The sequence below is a fragment of the Aquarana catesbeiana genome, unplaced genomic scaffold (assembly GCF_042186555.1).
Source record: "Aquarana catesbeiana isolate 2022-GZ unplaced genomic scaffold, ASM4218655v1 unanchor233, whole genome shotgun sequence".
NCBI classification, from domain to species: Eukaryota; Metazoa; Chordata; class Amphibia; order Anura; family Ranidae; genus Aquarana; species Aquarana catesbeiana.
The window spans coordinates 4,596,608-4,618,481 of NW_027362661.1; the positions used below are offsets into that span (position 1 = coordinate 4,596,608).

General features: G+C 47.3%; 2 protein-coding genes across 2 annotated transcripts in view; one reads left to right on the forward strand and one right to left on the reverse strand.

The window, feature by feature from the left end:
* Positions 1-19,791, reverse strand: part of LOC141121849 (uncharacterized) — a 380,396-nt gene extending 360,605 nt beyond the window's left edge. The window contains exon 1 of the mRNA XM_073611590.1: positions 19,232-19,791. The gene's annotated coding sequence lies outside the window, so the exon portion shown is untranslated. The remainder of the gene's footprint in view (positions 1-19,231) is intronic.
* Positions 1-21,874, forward strand: part of LOC141121834 (uncharacterized) — a 315,649-nt gene that overhangs the window by 135,664 nt on the left and 158,111 nt on the right. The window lies entirely within an intron of this gene.

Here is a 21,874-nt window from a genome sequence, read left to right on the forward strand (position 1 = left end):
TCCCCCCTTCAGGCGTGTCCTGATTGAGGCATGTAATCTGGACAACACATCAGCTCCTAGTAGATTCAAGGGACATGTAGAGGACACCACAAATCTGGCAAGCAAATCAGGAAGTGGAAAGGAAAGAATTATTAGGCAGGTTCACCGCCCTCAACACACTTTTGGCTGCACCCCTGTCAATCTGGGACATCTTGGGGCTCTGCATTCTTTTCTGAAGTGACCCCGTTTCCCACAGTTGTAACAGGCGATCCTTTCCCTGGTATTGGGCAGTGGTGGTGGACTAGTGTAGGCGGGATCTTCGTCATGGGTTACCATAAGGGGCGTTGGTTTTTTACCTTTTTGATTTTCTATACCTCTGGTCACCAACAATAAATCAGACATTTTCATTGAATGGTATTCAGGGCGGGCCACCATCAGGCCTTTTCTGATATCCTCTCTGAACCCTGAAACAAAAGCAGTTGATAACATGTGTGTGTGTGCCTTTATGAGTCTAGCATGATACTTCTTCACAGACTCCCCTTTATCTTGGGTAATATCTTGGATTGTGGTGGTCTGATCCGTCAACTTCTCCTTTGCCCAGTCGTGGAGTTGTGCACAGAACTCCACGCCTGAGGTGTAGGATGTGGCACCTGTCAGGCAGGCATCATTGAAGGCCATCTGCATGACTGGCCAAAAGACATATCCTGCTTTGATTTGGCATAGGCTGATCAAGTCTCTCCAGGCAGCTGAGTAAGTTTCTTGTATCTGCACTATCCTGTGGTAGAAGGGAATTGGCTGCTTCTCTGGGTCAGGCAGACTTGTCACTAAGGCCGCTGCTTGTGATAGAGTAAAAGCGACATACATCACTGGTGCCCCTTCTGGTAACCGAGACTGTTGTTGGGGCAGGGTCTGGCAAGAAGCACTGTTCCTTACGGTTGCCAGCATGTGTTTGAGATCCTCTCGGAACTGAGAGTCTGGAGCCGGATTGGGGGTTAAATCAGTGGGTGGCCCTGCTGCCTGCTGTCGGGCTTCCCACTCAGATGCTTCTTCATCATTAACATATCCGGCCTGGGAATGTGATGCTCCCGTATTGGGGAAGACAGGTGTGTGGTATGAACCATCTTGGTTTAAAACAGGGAGGGCTGGGTACAGGTTGTTTAAGCTTACTGGGTGTACCAAGATGGCCGCCGGCAGGAAGTGCACTGGACTGGGTAGAAAGTGAAGGCATGGGTGCACTAAGATGGCCGCCGGGCTGAGTTGTCACAGTGGGTTGTGCTTGGGTGGTGAGAAAGGAGTGGTTGTTAGACGGAGGGCAGTGCTGTCCCTCCCCTCCTTTGTTTCAAGTTCCAACATATCATCAGCTCTGTGATACACATACATAATACAATCGCCATCTTTCTTAACTTCCTTTACCCAATTTTCTTTATCACACAGGATTTTTCTCCCTGTTCCTTCAGCAACATAACTTTCGCCACTTCTTTCAACTTTGTTAACTATTTCAACATCTTCTTTGCAATATCACTTTCTGTTTCTCGGCTAACGGCTTGAGAGGGGAATACATACAACCAAGGAGTTAATATTTTTCTCAGCGTTCTTATCAACAAATTCCTTTCTCCGGTTTAGAGTTGTTCTGACCCATCTCCCCCTCCTCTCTCAGGGCCTCCTAAGACGTAACCAAGGTCTCTAACTCTGTTTTGTTCGTCTGCCGCAGTCTCGGCTGACGGTTTGAAGGGGGAATGAGGACAACTAATGGTTTGATGACCCTCCTCTCTGGCTCTCTGTTCTATCACTTCGAGGGGCTGCCCAAACCTCCCTGTCACCGGGTAATGTACGTTTAATCTCAGTACAAGCACGTCAGGGGTAGCAGGGAGCAATGGCTTGTAACCCAACAGATCCTTCGGGTAGCCTCCTTCTCTGATTTTCACCAGTCCTCACTCCCTCTCATGTATAGCAAACAATAAACCACAAATACAATCACGACAGGACATTACACCTGCCACTCTTCGAACTGCAAAATTTCAGCAGGCTAAAATAACCACAAGGGCAGACCACCCTGCAAAAATAAACCCGTTTATAGACGTTTTTTTTTTTTTTTTTTTTTACCCGCTCTACACCAAGAGGCCGACAACTCGTCTTGGGGTGAGACTTCTGTAACACTTTCAGACTGCAAAGCCAGCAGCTGAAACAACCCTCAAAGGTTCATCGAACCCAGAGTACACCCGGTCTATAAACGTTTGCCACAAGGGAAACAATCTCATTCCAGAGGCCGACAGCTCATCTGGAGATGAGACCACACATTCACGCATGTAGCACCCTTAGACTGCTGAGTTTCGCAGCCCAAAGAATGGCAGACAGTGAACAAATACAGTCAGCAGAAACCCATTGGCAGGTTCGTTAAAACAACCTCAGGCGAGGAAATACCTGCCTCTAAGACAGTCTCAGCATACCGACAGAATCCAGCCGTCAACCGAAAGATAAGAGAGTCGTACAGTGGTAAGAATATTAATTAAACTCACCGGTACTGTTAGGGCTGCGCAAACCCCGTCTCATCAATCAGTTAACGCCCGAATGCTTATCGCGGTACGGCTTCGACTGTAGCCTGAGGTCCCGGGTTTCGGCACCATCTGTTAAGGTAATGATTAAGAGCTCCAATCGAGCCCAAGGTTATCTGCTGCTGTCTCTAATTTGAAAAGTGTTGATATGCATGCATATAAAAGTAAACACTCTGAGACACGCTCAGCGCTATTACTTGTTTCACTTCTAATTTATTCAAGGCGGTGTTAATGTTTTATACACACAAATACGTCATTGCTATGTTAGTCTAATAGGTACATCTCATTGGTTAAGAAGATAAAGAAGATGGAGAATTTTCATAACGAGGTCTGGCTGATCTTTGGTTTTATCTTGTTCCGCGTTCTTCTGATGTGTGGGATGCAGGGGGTACCCGCCATCTTGAGAAAATATAGGAACAGAGCAAACCTGTATACTTATATAATGAGTAAGGAGAAAAATATGTATGCACATAAGAAAATAGACATTTTCAGATTACTATTATTATTATCTACATCACATTCCTTCACACTACCATCGGGTGTGCGTTTATATTCTGTAGGTGTGTGGGGTTTGGGTAGCCAAAAAATCAGTCGTAGGGGTACTGTGGAGTTTGCTTGTTCTATAAAAAGCATGGATTTAATCTTTTGATGGAGATGCCAGTCAACAATTCTAGATAGGTGACATGTTAAGTAATATTTGTAGATGTCAGGCAAACCTATGCCTCCATTTAGTTTGGGTCGAGTAAGCATGGTATAGTTTAGTCTAGGACATTTACTGCCCCAGATGAATAGCGTGCAGGCTCTGCGATGCACCATGAAGAATGCCTTGGGTACTTGGATAGGTACCTTTTAAGGAGACGGGGGACTATGTTCATTTTTATTATGGTTGCCTGTCCAAACCATGAGAATAGCCCCTTATGCCAGGTTTGCAAGTCACTTTGGATATTTCTTAGTAAGGGCAAATAGTTCAGTGTGTAAAGGTCTGATAGGGATGTTGGGAGTTGTATCTCAAGCTATGTTATCGATTGCTCTTGCCACACAAAAGGTAACCTGGCTTTGCATGTTTTCACCTTGTGGTGTTCTTTGCACTAAGGTGACGCAGTAAGGGTTCCAGTGTTAGAAACAACAAAAGCGGCGAGAGCAGCCCTGCCTACTTCTGTTTGAGATCGAGAAGGCATTCGATAGGTGGCCGTTTACATGAACGTAAGCTGTCTGAGAAGCGTAAAGTGCAAATATGTAGTTAAGCATATTATGGCCTAAGGCAATATGTTCCAAGACTGCACGCATGTAGTTCCAGGCCACCCTATCGAATGCATTCTCTGCGTCCAAAGATTGGAAAAATCTATTGTGCTTGTTCTTTAGCCAGTAATGTAAGTTCAAGGCTTTCAGGGTATTATCCCCGGCCTTTCTGCCATGTATAAAGCCAACTTTATATAACTTTTTTTGGTTACGAGTGATGGCATAAGTACCGATAAACGATTAGCCAATATTTTTGCAAAGATTTTTAAGTCAACATTGAGCAAGAATATGAGCCTATAATTGGTAACCTGAGTTGGATTCTTTCCTTCTTTGGGGTTTACTGTTATGTGTGCTTCCAACTTGCCAAGAAGGCCATTCGGATTGGACGCTAGTGAGTTGAAAGCGGACAAAAAAGAGACAATGAGAACTTCAGCAAAAATGTTGTGATAGGACGTCAAGAAGCCATCAGGGCCAGGACTCTTTCCTACTTTGAGTTGTTTTGAAGAAAGGGCTAGTTCCTTGTGATAGGACGGTTCATATTTTGTAAGTCCTCTCTAGAAATAGGATTTGGATTATATCCTGTTAGAAAGGCCAAGATGAGTTCTTGCCTCGAGATTTGGTCAGTCCTAGAAGGTGAGTTTGGTCTTATGTTATAAAGATTTGTATAGCAATGAACAAATTGGTCAGCTATATGGTCCATTGAGGCTAGAAGACGCCCCTCTGGGGATTTAATATGTTGGATTGTGGTGGCCGCTTTTTTAGTTTGTAGGGCTCTCATTAACATCTTACGGCTCTTGTTTCCTAGCTCATAGAACAGGTTTTTGGATAGGATATATTTACATCTTAATGTCTATCCTAGTTCAGTGAGTAGTTATTTTAGTAAGTAAGTCCTTAAAAAGATTTATCAGCACGTGACTTTTTATGTGAAGCTTTCAGCACACTGATGCGGTCTGTTAAAGCATCTAAATATGCCTGTCTATCCTTCCTCTTCTGTAAGTCCAGCCTTCATCTTGGTTGTTCTTCCCCATCCTCACTCTCTGTCCTCTGGTGGGGCTCAGTCCTGCTTTTATTTATGACTAAATAAGGAAGTGCAGTACTTCTTGTGTTGGGAAGATGGCAATGAGTGATAGAGGGGGTGGGGACACTCGTCCTATAATCCCCTCATCACTGTCACTCCTATAAAAGACAGTTCTCGTTGTTTCCTCACTCTCTGACTAAGGTCCATGAATAAAGAAATGAACTGGTAGGAGATCAGAGGACCCATTTACTTGTTACCTTAAGGGTGGAATTGTAAGATACTCAGAGTCAAAGCTGCTTGATGTGGGCAAAGTCCTGATTTATGAGAACCAATCTACTCATGTCTAGTAATAATCTTTTTATTTCTATTTTAGTAGATGGACGGGAGATGAGGAAAACCTCAGAGGATTGTCTCACTTTGTCTCCAGACTGTAAAGTAGAAGATGAGGACATCACACAGTATAGTCCAGGAGAAAACCCGGCTACCTCAATTGTCCATCCGGCACCACACAGTGTAGATGGACCATCATATTCCTCTTATCCTGAGGAACCTCAGACTGTAAGGGACGGTGCCGTCCTTCCAACAGATAAGAGGTTTTCCTGTACTGAGTGTGGGAAATGTTTTGTAGAAAAATCAGAACTAGTAAAACATCAACAATCTCACACAGTAGAAAAGCCATATTCCTGTTCTGAGTGTGGCAAATGTTTTTCAAAGAAGTCCCATATTTCCATACATCAGAGATCTCACACAGGGGAGAAGCCATATTCCTGTCCTGAGTGCGGGAAATGTTTTTCAGACAAGTCCAGTCTTTACAGACATCAGAGATCTCACACGGGGGAGAAGCCACATTTCTGTCCTGAGTGCGGGAAATGTTTTTCAAAGAAGTCCCACCTTTCCATACATCAGAGATCTCACACAGGGGAGAAGCCATATTCCTGTTCTGAGTGCGAGAAATGTTTTTTAGACAAGTCCAGTCTTTACAGACATCATAGATCTCACACGGGGGAGAAGCCGTATTCCTGTCCTGAGTGCAGAAAATGTTTTTCAGACAAGTCCAGTCTTTACAGACATCAGAGATCTCACACGGGGGAAAAGCCACATTCCTGTTCTGCATGCGGGAAATGTTTTTCACTGAAGTCTGATCTTTACAAACATCAGAGGTCTCACACGGGGGAGAAGCCATATTCCTGTCATGAGTGTGGGAAATGTTTTTCAGTGAAGTCCAGTCTTTCCAGACATCAGAGATCTCACACAGGGGAGAAGCCGTATTCCTGTCCTGAGTGCGGGAAATGTTTTTCACTGAAGTCCACTCTTTACAGACATCAAAGGTCTCACACGGGAGAGAAGCTATATTCCTGTCCTGAGTGAGGGAATTGTTCCTCACTGAAGCCCTGTCTTCCTGTACATCAGGAATCCCACACAACCCTTGAGGTGCATTAGTGCCTTGACTGCGAGAAATGTTTTCTATATGAATGTTGCTGGACATCACAGCTCTCATGTGGGGAAGAAGCACACCCTGATGTACACCTCAGATATACTCCATGGCTGATCTTCATCATGTAAGAAACAGTTCATAAGGAGATCAGAGATCACCAAAGACATAGGTGAAGTGTTGTACCGTGTTGGCCATTAATAGCAGTAGAAAAATAAAAATGGAGTCATTACCTTTCATTGGCTGAGTACATTTTGTGGTGTAAGCTTTCACAAACTCCTAGAGGTCTATTTTTCAAAATAGTTGAACGAATCTTACCAGCATTCGCCCAGTGTCAGGAAAGGTCCCCTCCGCTGGTAATATCGATCATTTGGCGTGAAGTACTGAGGTCCACCAGCAGGTGTCTCCTGGCAGGTTGGAGCTGTCCGAAGAGCTTTTTCCTGCTGGTATTCTGTCACTTTTGGGCCGCAGTACTGGTGTCCACCAGCGGAGGAATCCTGGCAGTATGGAGCAGGTGTTCCCCTCTGCAGACAGGTGTCACCTGACCTTAATTAGCAGCTGCAGTATAAATACCCGGCAAGTGCACACTAATCTTGCCCTGGTATTTTCCTTGAGCCCTGACCTGCAGCCTGCATCTTGTTTACCTGATTCCTGAAACCTGATTCCTGGAGCCTGTTCCTGTTCCCTGTTTGTTTCCTTGCTCTGGACCCTGAGCCTTGTATCTGACCCATCCCTCCTGTGAGCCATCCATCTGCTCTTGTCCTGTTTGTTTCCTTCTCCAGCTGCTGATCTCCCATTGACGACCCTGGCCTGGCTCTGTTTATGATCTCGGTATTTCCCTTATTTGTATATATTTGTTCTGTTATTATTATTTGTGCGGTTCTGTTTTGTATTGGAGGTGGTTGTGTTATATTTATTCATTTATCTTTAATAAATCATTTATATTTTCACTTATACACGTCTGGGTTTCCTCTGTTGCAGTCCACACAGTTCTGGTCTTATCTGGTACATGACAGAATACCAGGGCCATCCCTGACCAGAAGTGGCTGCACAGAGGAACCATCTTGGTTCTGCTGGCTTTGCGGGAATGAATCCCAATGTGATCCCCTATTATGCTCTGCTGACATCAGAAAGTGGCGAGTATCTCCACCAGTCACTAAAAGAGTGGACCAATGACCAGTTACTTGAGCTCATCCGTTTGGCTCACTCCCTGGTAGACCAGGGCTGTATGTTGTTTGGGGATGTGCAGCCTTTGATCCAAATATGTGCTGAGCTAGCCCTGTCCTACCTGCCCACAAGTCTGTCTCACCATCACCCACGCCAAACTCAGTTGCAGCTCAGTATACATTGCTCCCAACCAGATACTCATATCCGGTCTCTCCTGCATTCAACCCACCTGCCTCTTCTCAGCTGCCTACTAATCCACAAAAACTTCCCCCAGCTACTGTTATCTCTTCTCCACCATATCCCAATCCTCCTTTCCAATCTGCTGCACCCCCCACCCACAGAGCCTCAGTGACTAAACCCAAGAAAAAACGAAAGTTTTTTCCAACCAAGACGAACCTGCCAGTAACCCAACCTGCCTCCGCACCAGCTAATCCAATCCAGTCTGACATCCCAGTGCCTGTTATCCAGTCCGATGTCCGCCTTCCAGCCTGATGTCCTGGTACCTGCCTTCCAGCCTGAGGGGCCATTGTTCCAGCCTGGAGCACCATTGTTCCAGCCTGGAGCGCCAGTGTTCCAGCCTGAGGGGCCAGTGTTCCAGCCGGAGGTGCCAGTGTTCAAGCCAGAGGTGTTCCAGCCGGAGGGGCCAGTGTTCAAGCCGGAGGTGTTCCAGCCTGAGAGGGGCCAGTGTTCCAGCCTGAAGGATCAGTGTTCCAGTCTGAGGTGCCAGTGTTCCTGCCGGAGGTGTTCCAGCCGGAGGGCCAGTGTTCCAGCCGGAGGGGCCAGTGTTCCAGCCGGTGGTGCTAGTGCCTACCTTCCAGCCTGATGTGCCCGCTTTCCAGCCTGATGTGCCCGCCTTCCAGCCTGATGTGTCCACCTTCCAGCCTGATGTGCCACTGTCTGCTGCCCAGCCTGATGACCCAAAGCTTGCTGCCCAGCCTGATGACCCAAAGCTTGCTGCCCAGCCTGATGACCCAGAGCTTTCTGCCCAGCCTGTGCCCATGCCTGCTGCCCAGCTTGAAGTGCCCATGCCTGCTGCCCAGCTTGAAGTGCCCGTGCCTGCTGCCCAGCCTGATGTGCCTGCTGCCCAGCTTGAAGTGCCCGTGCCTGCTGCCCAGCTTGAAGTGCCTGCTGCCCAGCTTGATATGCCCGTGCCTGCTGCCCAGCTTGAAATGCCCATGCCTGCTGCCCAGCTTGAAGTGCCCGTGCCTGCTGCCCAGCTTGAAGTGCCCGTACCTGCTGCCCAGCTTGAAGTGCCCATGCCTGCTGCCCAGCTTGAAGTGCCCGTGCCTGCTGCCCAGCCTGATGTGCCTGCTGCCCAGCCTGATGTGTTCCTGTTCGCTGCCCAGCCTGATGTGTTCCTGTCCGCTGCTCAGCTTGATGTGTTCCTGTCCGCTGCTCAGCTTGATGTGTTCCTGTCCGCTGCTCAGCTTGATGTGTTCCTGTCCGCTGACCAGCTTGATGTGTTCCTGTCCGTTGCTCAGCCTGATGTGTTCCTGTCCGCTGCTCAGCTTGGTGTGTTCCTGTCCGCTGCCCAGCTTGGTGTGTTCCTGTCTGCTGCCCAGCCTGATGTGTTCCTGTCCGCTGCTCAGCTTGGTGTGTTCCTGTCCGCTGCTCAGCTTGGTGTGTTCCTGTCCGCTGCCCAGCTTGGTGTGTTCCTGTCCGCTGCCCAGCCTGGTGTGTTCCTGTCCGCTGCCCAGCCTGGTGTGTTCCTGTCCGCTGCCCAGCCTGGTGTGTTCCTGTCCGCTGCCCAGCCTGGTGTGTTCCTGTCCGCTGCCCAGCCTGGTGTGTTCCTGTCCGCTGCCCAGCCTGGTGTGTTCCTGTCCGCTGCCCAGCCTGATGTGTTCCTGCCCGCTGCCCAGCTTGGTGTGTTCCTGTTCGCTGCCCAGCCTGATGTGTTCCTGTTCATTGCCCAACCCGATGTATTCCTGTCTGCTACCCAGCCTGATGTGCCACTGCCCGCTGCCAAGCTTGAGGTGCCCGCTGCCCAGCTGGACATCATGGACTTTCCCCAGCAACGGCTAGTTGGAGCATCCGGAGGCCGCTCCTTCGAGGGGGGGGACCTTTAAGGAAAGGTACCCTTCGCTGGTAATATCGATCATTTGGCTGCAGTACTGAGGTCCACCAGCAGGTGTCTCCTGGCAGTTTGGAGCTGTCAGTAGAGCTTTTTCCTGCTGGTATTCTGTCACCTTTGGGCCGCAGTACTGGCGTCCACCAGCGGAGGAATCCTGGCAGTATGGAGCAGGTATTCCCCTCTGCAGACAGGTGTAACCTGACCTTAACCACTTCGTGCCCAGGCCAATTCTGACATTTCTGTCCTACATGTAAAATTCATCATTTTTTTGCTAGAAAATTACATAGAACCCCCAAACATTATATATATTTTTTTAGCACAGACCCTAGAGAATATAATGGCGGTCATTTTATCAACTTTTATCTCGCGCGGTATTTGCGCAGCAATTTTTCAAACGCTTTTTTTTGGAAAAAAAACAGTTTCATGCTTAAAAAAAAAACAAAACATTAAAGTTAGCCCAATTTTTTTGCATATTGTGAAAGATGAAGTTATGCCGAATAAATAGATACCTAACATGTCACACTGCAAAATTGCACACACTCGTGGAATGGCGCCAAACTTTGGTACTTAAAAATCCCCATAGGCGACGCTTTAAAAATTTTTACTGGTTACATGTTTCGAGTTACAGAGGAGGTCTAGGGCTAGAATTATTTCTCTCGCTCTAACATACGCGGCTATACCTCACATGTGTGGTTTGAACACCGGTTTCATATGTGGGCGGGACTTAGGTATGCGTGTTAATTTGACTTTTATTTTTTTAGTTTGACATTTTAAAAAAAATAATTTTGATTACTTTTATTCCTATTACAAGAAATGTAAACATCCCTTGTAATAGGAATATGGCACGATCGGTCCTTTTTACAGTGAGATATGGGGTCAATAAGACCCCACATCTCACCTCTAGGCTGGGAAGTCTAAAATAAAAAAAAAAAAAAAATCACCGCTTCCCAGCCGAAGCGGCGCAGTTTTTTTGAATGCAGAGGCCAGGCGTGATGTCATAACATCGCGCCCAGCCTCCGAACAATCATAGAGACTCCGGCGACCATCTGGTCCACCGGAAATCTCTGTGATCACCATCCGGGGCTGGCGGATCCTGTGTCCGACTCACCGATGGAAGCGGTGAGTCGGTACAAGCACCGGAGGGCGGCGGGAGGGGGGCGTCCCCTCCCGCAAGAACAGCCGCTATGATCATTCTTATGGTGTAGGCGTAAAAAGCCGATATCTGAATGATGTCTGTAGCTACAGGCATCATTCAGATATAGCCCCGCAAAGTCGAGGACGTCCCAGGATGCCCTATGGGCGCGAAGTGGTTAATTAGCAGCTGCAGTATAAATACCCGGCAAGTGCACACTCCTCTTGCACTGGTATTTTCCTTGAGCCCTGACCTGCATCCTGTTTACCTGATTCCTGAAACCTGATTTCTGTACCTGAGACCTGATTCCTGGTTCTGTTGTTCCTGTTCCCTGTTTGTTTCCTTGCTCTGGACCCCGAGCCTTGTATCTGACCCGTCCCTCCTGTGAGCCATCCATCCTCTCTTGTCCTGTTTGTTTCCCTTCTCCAGCTGCTGATCTCCCGTTGACGACCCTGGCCTGGCTCTGTTTATGATCTCGGTATTTCCCTTATTTGTATATATTTGTTCTGTTATTATTTGTGGGGTTCTGTGTGGTGCACTGAGTAATATTGGAGGTGGTTGTGTTACATTTATTCATTTATCTTTAATAAATCATTTATATTTTCACTTATACACTTCTGGGTTTCCTCTGTTGCAGTCCACACAGTTCTGGTCTTATCTGGTACATGACACCCAGCCATGATGAATATTGGATGTATTTAATTTCATACACTGATTTTTTTTTTTTTTTTTGCTCCATCTAGTGGCCACAATGGGGTATTGCACTATTTTTACTGATAGAGGTATTTCATGAAAAATACAGTTTCATGGCCACTAGATGGAACTGACAATCATAGGAAATCACTGTGTTAAATTATCCTTATAATTTGTAACGGCTGAATTAATTTTTTAACAGTAGACCCCTTGGTTTCCTTTTTCAGACATGGTTTCATACTAATATAGTACAGCACACACTGAAGGATATAAGTTAACCTATAAGATTGTAAGCTCTTCTGAGCAGGGCCCTCTTAATCCTCTTGTATTTTATTGTATTATAACTGTATTGTCTCCTTTTTATATTGTAAAGCGCTGCGTAAACTGTTGGCGCTATATAGATCCTGTATAATAATAATAACCATTTGCCGACCAGCTGCCGTCATTTATAATGCGGCAGGTTGGCTTCCCTTTGCAAATCGCCGTAGCTGTACGGTGGCCGCTTTAAGCGGTATAGGGGGCCCGCCCTTGCCACGTGACGTAGGAGCAGATGAGCGTGCCCTGCAGTCACGATGTCCGCTGGGCACCCGCGATCGCTCCTGACAGAGACAGAACGGAGGTCTGTCAATGTAAACAGACAGATCTCCATTCTGTCAGGGGAGTAGAGAGTGATCGTCTGTTCCTAGTAATTAGGAACAGTGATCGCTCTCCTCCCCCAGGTAGTCCCAACAGACACTGAGGGAACATATTTAACCTCTTGATCGCCCCCTGGTGTTAACCGCTTCTCTGCCAGTAATATTTATACAGTAATCAGTGGCTATTTTTAGCTCTGATCACTGTATGCAATGTCGCAGTCCCGCTAAAAAAATCTACAGAACTGACCACACTCTGCTCTCATGCCTAGTGTGGTCAGTTTTTAAAAGAAAGCAGAGGGACTATCAGGATCACCAGGGATTTTACACAAAATAAGCAATACAAAGAGAACAGGAGACTTCTTCATACCAGTACATGGGACAGCAGACACATATCAAGAAGTTTATCTACCCAATTCACCTCCGGAAGGTTTACCCCTTCACAAATGATATTTATATCATTTTTTTCCCACAACAGAGCTTTCTTCTTTCTTTTGGTGGTATTTGACCACCACCTGGTGTTTTATTTTTATTTTATAAACAAAAAAAGACTGGAAATTTTGAAAAAAACTATATTTTTACTTTTCGCTATAAAACAGCAAACAGAAATGTGACAGGAGTCACTTTGGGCGGGGGGCCCGTGGAACCCAGAATCCCTTGGGGAGGTTGGGAAACCCTTGTTTTAGCTCCCCATGCACCTCCTATGTCTAAGTCACCCTGTTTTTCTAATAGGGGCACAGAACCCCAGTCTGATCTGTGCTAGTTCGGACTCGCTGTACAGCCACACTGGAATATTGTATATATGTATATATTGTATGTTGTCTCATGCAGTCGGACTCTTTGGTGAGATCGTTTGGGGTGTGGTTGTATTCCATTGTTCTATTGTGTCTGCCTTGGGCGAAAAGTATGTTATGGGATGTATGTCTATGTGGAGGGGGGAATTTCTCCAGCAGCCCCTCCCTGCTGATAAGATTGTTTACTGATGAGAAGTTTGAATACACCTGACCTGTGTGTCTATTGTTATTGGACAGTTTACCCCACCCTGAATGGAGGGGGAGGGGTTGTCCCTAAGTGTTACCTCTCTGTACTTGTGTTTCAATAAACAGTAGATGTTCCAGCTTGCAGCCAAACAAGTCCTGCCTTGTTCCTGGTTGTAATATGCGGCTAATATCTATATTCAGACTGGAGAAAGCGGTATATGACGAAAGCACTCAAGCGGAGTGTGGGACATTTTGTTACATTGGTGGCAGCAGTAGGATGCTTCCTGCAGTCTGGGACTTTCAAACCTCCACCTGGATCCAAGATCAGGATAGCAGACTTCGGTCACCCCAGCGGAGATATGGATCTGGCACCAGAGGGCTGCTGTGGATCATCCTTTCAGCATACTCCAGGACTGTGTCTGTCTGCGGATGAAAACCTGGTGCTCAGGAAGCAGATTCAGGTAGGACTCTGGATTGGAGCCCTCAAGGTCACTGGTATGCAACAGGGCAAGTGCTTTCCAACCCCAGAGCAACGGGCCAGTGACCAGCGGGAGCTGCAGATGGCATTCCTGAGAGAGCAGCCCAAGAAGCAATGTGTGACTGAGTTGGAAAGGCTGGTCCAGCAGGAGATAGAGGTGGACAATCGGTATCAGGCTTTACAATGGCACACAGAGCAGGGATATTTAGAGGAGACAACAGAATGCTCTCCAGAGGGATATGACTTTGGCGGCCCTGGATTGCTGTGGGAGAGCCTTATAGATCGTTTGGCGATGAAGGGGAACCTACGAGAATACAGAGAGGCTATGCTCGGTCTTGCAGTCGTCTCAGAGCTTAAACCTGATCTGGACTTTGCTAAGTAAGGAACAGTATCTGGAAAGGGCATACAGGACACTGCTTGAAAACATTCAGCAGCATGCCAGAGAATTGGTAGTGGAAACTCTGGAGATTGCGATCACCAAAGCTGAAGTGCTGACAACAGGGCAGAGCTCTGCTAACCTCTGCCCAGCACCAACAGCAGCTTTAGCCTCCCGGAAGGAAGAGGCAGTCGGCCTTTCTTCCACAACACTGACAGGGACATGGGATTTCCTGCCAGCAACATCTGTGGAGTTACCAGAAACTTCTGCAGCTGAAGTGCTGACAACTGGACAGAGGGTCCAAGGCCTCTGCTCTAAACTTATGGCAGATTCAGAGGCCCAAGGTGAGAAGGTGATGGTCTTTCCTTCCCAGCAAGGATCCATGCACCTGGGAGACAGTACCAGAGACATGTCGTCCCGGCAGCCAGATGGTAAGGGAGTTTGTCAGGGCTGGGCTCAGCTCTTCCTCCTCTGAGCTGGCCGCTCAGCTGTCGGCTTATTGCCAGCTCCTATCTCTCCACAGTTACTCAGCTGTTGATGATATCCTGCTCATCAGTCCTGCCTACTTAAGCCGTCCAGTCCAGAGGAGCTCTGCCTTTGCCTTGGTCAACATCACAGAAACTCCTGCGATCCTGTTCAAGACTTGCTTTACTGACCTCCCTTCTGGCTTCAGATCCTGCTTGCTGTTCCACTACATTGATCCCTGACTTCTGGTTTGGCTGACTATCCATTTCCGGTTACTGAACTTTGGCTCTGTTTTGACTACGTTTGTTCTTTTTACTTTTATTATTAAACAAGTGTGATTTAACTATACTTCTGTCTCGGCCTGATTTGATGGTTTCTGACACCGTGGTCTGTTTACGTGCCTCTGTCATCCACAGCTCTCCTGTCTCCCTATTCTCCTCTGTCCTCTCTCCCCTCCCTGCCTGTCAGCTAGTGACAGCGTACGACCTCTCCTGCTGCTGAAATAACTTTGACCTCTTTATACTCACATTACTGGCCAGCTCTCTCCTCCTCTTCTGACTGACATCAGTGGGAGATCCCTCAGCCCCTCCTGCTCTAGCTGACAGATGGAGAGAGGCAGCCGGTCACGTGAGCAACGATTGGCACTCTGAAATCTGGTATATACTGCATTATTTTTTATAAATCACATACACACACGGGGTCACCTGTCATTAGGAGACAGTGAGGATAGTATAAACAAGTCAGAGTGGCTTAACAACCACTTTAAATGTTTACATGAGACAAGTTGCAGAGGTCCCACACCGCTGCCTCCCATCGCCTGAGACTGCACTCAGTGACTTGTGTCTGAGAATGTACAGACATATCCCTCCACCCGGCACAGCCAGCAGACAACAGAACAAGTAATCCTGGGACAATTGTTCTGTCAGAGATCTTTCTAAACACAGGTATGGGGCAGAAGAACCAAAGCACATGCATATGGTCAAAATCAACATTTTGCTGCCAGCTGAACCCCAGAATCTCCATAAATCCAGTCTAGATACATAAATTGTGTCTGCAGAACAGAGAAGGACGATTATCCAAGAGGAATACAGGACGGGGAACACAGCTCAGGAAAGTGACCAGGGTATTACAGGCTGATATCACCCAGTCCCCACCCTACTCTGGACCAATCAGTGAGCAGTGTGGGTGGAGGAATGTATTTAGTGTTAATGAACCACCTGTGCTGATCTCTGTAAGAGTGTCCTCCTCTATAAATGTCCCCGTTATTCCATCCTCCTCCATAGACTGCTGATCATCGCTCACCTAATTCTCTTCTTTCAGCTCAACTTTAGAATCTCTTAGGTTTCCACTCTGAATATATATAAATATATAAATTACATCAATTGTAACAATGCAGATAATGTACAGATCCTAAGGATGCTATCAGTGATTGTTCCTCATCTGTCTGATGATGGTGAGGGATGGTGTGACCTTCCTGTGTGGAATTTCAGGAATACAGAGGACGGGGACATCTCTCTGGTGGGTTCCTGGTATTAGGTGGCTCCATCATACCCTTGTGTCTTTCTGAAAACTCCTCCATCACTCCATACTCCTCATCCTCCTCTTTATACTGTTCTTTAACATCAATATTATAATCCCCGAGGATGCCACGCTGCAAGATATAATAAAACATTCACTGTAACAAACATGCTGTGCATAAATCAGAACTATCAATAAGTGTCAATAATTGGATGGTGTGATCTTCCTATGTGGAATTCTGGGAATACAGAGGATGGGGACATCTCTCTGGTGGGTTTCTGTAGCTGGATGACTCCACCATGGTGTCCTGGTACAGATCTTTGTGTTCTTTTAGAGACTCAGACTCCTTCATCACCCCATCCTCATCATCCTTCTCTTTTATCTCTTCTTTAACTTCAACTTTAGAATCTCTCAGGTTTCCACTCTGAATATAGAATAAAAATGACATAAATTGTAACAATGCAGATAATGTACAGATCCTAATAATACTATCAGTGATTGTTCCTCATCTTCCACCTTCCTGTGTGGAATCCCGGGAATACAGAGGACGGGGACATCTCTCTGGTGGGTTCCCATTACTGGATCCATCTGTAGGAAACACACACACTGACTGAATACATTGTTTCTATGTGTTTATCAGATGATGGGGGATCTAGGTGGACCCTCCGTACTGCTCTCTCCTTTACAATAAAGTCTCCTCTTACCCGGTGATGTGAGGGGCGGCTGATTGTCCATCATGACGTCCTTGTAGAGATCCTTGTGTCCTTCTAAATACTCCCACTCCTCCATGGAGAAATAGACAGTGACATCCTGACACCTTATAGGAACCTGACACACACAATGATACAGTCACCATCCAGACACATCCCTTGTCTGTTACTGGATAATGTCCCAGAATTCCCAGCACCGCTCACCTCTCCTCCATGATCTCTCTGGTGACTTCTAGAATCTTCTTTGTATTTCTCTATTCTTAAACAAAAAATTGCGCTGCGCTTAGGAATATATCTATGTGTCCGTATACCCTAATGGTATCATATAAACTGATCTAGAGTGCAATGTGCAGATAATAAAAATCTGAGATCAACTCTGCATACTTAAATAAATAAATATGTCAAAAAGTGCAACAAAGTGCCATACTCAATATATCCCAAAGTGTAATGTGCAAATAATACCGATCTGAAATCACCTATGAATATGTCAATAAATAAATACAGCAAATATTTGTTATTCAATATTACTTAAAGGAATAAATAAAAAATGTGCACTCTAAATGATATATTGTATACATATCACATGCAAAACTTCACTATAACCATACAAGTGATATTGAAAAAATAAAAAAATAACCATATGTGTAACAAGTGATATTTAAGACAGCAATTGTCCTTATTTGTGAGAAATCTTCCAACACAACAAATGTGCAGTGAAAAGTTCCAAAAGAAAACTTTGGTAAAAAAAGTGCTCCAGAGAAAAAAATCCAGTTGCTAAATCAGAGTGCTCGAATCATGCCGTGATGTGCCTCGGTGACCCCAAAGTGGTTGCGCTCACCTTAGAGCGTGTGACACAGTGTTCAGCTGCATCAATACACGCTATGGAGCCACCCCTGGGCTCAATGATTGATAACAGATGATTCTCCAAGCAGACTCTCTATGGCTCCATAAGCATCATACCAAAAAAAGAGAAGGACTATAGTGTAATACCGCCAGATATTTTATTAAAATTAACCCAATCCCCACACTGGGGTACTCACATTTTTTAGGTGCTAATGTGCACCATACATAACAGGTGCAAATAGCGCTATACGGCGTACTGCGGGGTATGAGATATCCACAACCCAAGTCTGTGCTGATCGCTCCGTCCTGGCCCCTCCCCTACGCTTCTTCAACACAGGGAATCACGTGTCTTCATCAGACAAATTTGCTTTGAATCTAGGAGCCAGCTAAAAAAGTTAGGAGACAGTTTTTATTAGCATAGTATGGGTTGTCAGTTAAGTAATTTGTGAGGTGCAGAATGCAGGACATGGGGTGCAGAATGTAGGACAGTAATGCAATCCCCCACCCCCCTGTGTCCTCCTGCATGTCCTGTACATCTCCCCCAGCAGTTTGTGAGAGCAGAGTGGATGGAGAGGACATCTTGTGTACATAAAGCAGCATGTCCCTCCCTGGCTGGTTTCTTAGCTGGCTGCTTTGCAGGCTTGTCCTGGTTACTCCTGTAAGGACCCTGTAGTCCTGTTTCTCAGCACCTTGTGGGGATCTTTGTGGCAGTGCCGAGGTGGCTCCATGTTGGAGATTCGGTCCCGCTCCTTCCTCTCTGTTCTGCCGGAGGGCTCTGCAGGGACACAGGCAGCTGTGGGTGGAAGCAGAGCCGATGGTGACAGTAATGCGGCCGCAGAAAGGAGAAAGATCGGCAGCGGGAGCTCAGTGAGATGAGTCCTCTCATGTCCTGTCCTGTCCAGTCCACCCCTCACTTCACAGGTCGGGTGCCATCATCTCCTCCTCCTCCCCTCCCCCTCCCGCCTGGCCCCGCTCCGAGCCACATTCCTGTCTGAATAATGTGTCCGGGTTTCAGGCAGAAACATTATTCAGACCAACAGTGAGAATGACAAGAGCCCAGGGGCCAGGACACCATTTCTAGTCACCATGGTGACCTGGGATTTGTTGAGCCCTGACTTATGGTGACCATAGAGACATGGAAATTCAGCTGGTTCAGCAGGGATCGGTCACATTTCCATCCATGTGTGGTCACTGCCGGATAAAAGTCACTCCATCAGCGGCTGCAGCCAATAGCTTCATCACTGATCTGTGTATTCTGAGAGCGGAGGAGCGCCCCCCATTGTCAGAATACAATAGTGCAGCGGGGAGGATTCCCCCATCCCCCTCCAATGTGTGGATGGGGGAATCACTTCAGTTTTTTCCTCTCATCCCGCTGGCTAAATGATAAAACTGAACCATGTATGGCCAGCTTTGGAAGGAAGATATATTAATCATTAGTGATGAGCTCCGGTGTGTTGGAAACCCCACATTCCGGATCCCACCAGGAAGCCGACACTACACATCGCTAATCACAGACAGGGAGACATTTCCTGCTCCTCAGCTGTACAGATCAGGAAATGTCTCACTGTCTGTGATCAGCGCTGTGAAGTGTCAGCTTCCTGGTGGGATCGGGAATGTGGGGTTTTGAACACGCCCGAGCTAGGGTTGCCAATTCAGTCCTTTAAAGCCGAATACATACTAAATTAATCACACAGGTTCTGTGGCTGCCTCAGAACCTGTGTAATTCATATGTGTTCGGGTTTAAAGGGATGAGGTGGCAACCCTAACCCGAGTCCATCACTATTCATCATCACCTGATCCCCCTGAAGGGGTTAATCTAGGTTTCCACACTATATATGTGTGTATCATCATCTGCTGGAGATAAAAGACATCACAGTGACTATGGAGGAAGAGGACGGACATGACGGGGGGTTACTGGGTGTAAATAGAAAATAAGATCTTATTACCTCCTCTACTGCTTCTTCAAACAATGTCTCCTCTCTACTTCCTCCCGACTCACCTCTCACCCGGAACTTCCTGTCTGTACCTGACATCACTTCCTGTCTGTACCTGACATCACTTCCTGTCTGTACCTGACATCACTTCCTGTCTGTACCTGACATCACTTCCTATCTTCCACAGTCTTTGCGAAGGGTCTGACTGCAGAGTGGAGCTCCACATTTCACAGGTAACATGTGTCCTCCACTCATTTTTTTTCTTTTATGAACTTTAATGTAACAAACATTCAATAGACATTAGAAACAATGTTTCTTGTCACATTTGCATTTCCTGATGGTATCTGGCTGCAGACTGGAGCTCCACTCTGCACAGGAGTCATGTGACCTCCACAGATTTTTTTTTTTTAAAATCAACTTTAACTATTTCGCTGCCAGAGCCATTTTTGCATTTTCTGCACACATGTTTAAAAAAAATCATTGTAGGCCTGAAGATTACATAAAAACCCTCAAAACATTCCAAATTTTCTGAGAGCAGACACCCTAGAGAACGAAATAGCGGTAGTTACAATTTTTTATGTCACACAATATTACCACAAAGGTCTAGGAAACACAACATTTCAGTAAAAAAAAAAAAATACACTAAAGTGAATTCTAGGGCAAAGAAATACAAAAAAATTACCCAATTTTGGTAAAATATAAAAGTCGAGGTTGCACCGAGTAAACATATTTGCCAACATTGTAAAACAATTTATAGGGACACTTTTTTGGCTGTAGGCGGAGTCTTATTATAATTAGGGGGCAGGGCATGCGCTTGTAGGTGTGTTTGTACCCCTGCTGTGCTTATTATCAGGGGCTCCTCCATCCCTGTGCTCATTATGAGGGGCTCCCACCATCCCTGTGCTGTGCTCATTATGAGGGGCTCCCACTATCCCTGTGCTGTGCTCATTATGAGGGGCTCCTCCATCCCTGTGCATTGCTCATTATGAGGGGCTCCCACCATCCCTGTGCATTGCTCATTATGAGGGGCTCCCACCATCCCTGTGCTGTGCTCATTATGAGGGGCTCCTCCCATCCCTGTACTGTGCTCATTATGAGGGGCTCCTCCCATCCCTGTGCTGTGCTCATTATGAGGGGCTCCTCCATCCCTGTGCTGTGCTCATTATGAGGGGCTCCCACCATCCCTGTGCATTGCTCATTATGAGGGGCTCCCACCATCCCTGTGCATTGCTCATTATGAGGGGCTCCTCCATCCCTGTGCTGTGCTCATTATGAGGGGCTCCCACCATCCCTGTGCATTGCTCATTATGAGGGGCTCCTCCATCCCTGTGCTGTGCTCATTATGAGGGGCTCCCACCATCCCTGTGCTGTGCTCATTATGAGGGGCTCCTCCATCCCTGTGCTGTGCTCATTATGAGGGTCTCCCACCGTCCCTGTGCTGTGCTCATTATGAGGGGCTCCCCCCATCCCTGTGCTGTGCTCATTATGAGGGGCTCCCACCATCCCTGTGCATTGCTCATTATGAGGGGCTCCCACCATCCCTGTGCTGTGCTCATTATGAGGGGCTCCTCCATCCCTGTGCTGTGCTCATTATGAGGGGCTCCTCCCATCCCTGTGCTGTGCTCATTATGAGGGGCTCCTCCCATCCCTGTGCTCATTATGAGGGGCTCCCACCATCCCTGTGCTGTGCTCATTATGAGGGGCTCCCACCATCCCTGTGCATTGCTCATTATGAGGGGCTCCCACCATCCCTGTGCTGTGCTCATTATGAGGGGCTCCTCCATCCCTGTGCTGTGCTCATTATGAGGGGCTCCTCCCATCCCTGTGCTGTGCTCATTATGAGGGGCTCCTCCCATCCCTGTGCTCATTATGAGGGGCTCCCACCATCCCTGTGCTGTGCTCATTATGAGGGGCTCCCCCCATCCCTGTGCTGTGCTCATTATGAGGGGCTCCCACCGTCCCTGTGCTGTGCTCATTATGAGGGGCTCCCACCATCCCTGTGCTGTGCTCATTATGAGGGGCTCCTCCCATCCCTGTGCTGTGCTCATTATGAGGGGCTTCCACATCCCTGTGCATTGCTCATTATGAGGGGCTCCCACCATCCCTGTACTGTGCTCATTATGAGGGGCTCCCACCTTCCCTGTGCTGTGCTCATTATGAGGGGCTCCCACCATCCCTGTGCATTGCTCATTATGAGGGGCTCCCACCGTCCCTGTGCTGTGCTCATTATGAGGGGCTCCTCCCATCCCTGTGCTGTGCTCATTATGAGGGGCTCCCACCATCCCTGTGCTGTGCTCATTATGAGGGGCTCCTCCCATCCCTGTGCTGTGCTCATTATGAGGGGCTCCCACCATCCCTGTGCTGTGCTCATTATGAGGGGCTCCTCCCATCCCTGTGCTGTGCTCATTATGAGGGGCTTCCACATCCCTGTGCATTGCTCATTATGAGGGGCTCCCACCATCCCTGTGCTGTGCTCATTATGAGGGGCTCCCACCATCCCTGTGCTGTGCTCATTATGAGGGGCTCCTCCATCCCTGTGCTGTGCTCATTATGAGGGGCTCCCACCATCCCTGTGCATTGCTCATTATGAGGGGCTCCCACCATCCCTGTGCATTGCTCATTATGAGGGGCTCCCACCATCCCTGTGCTGTGCTC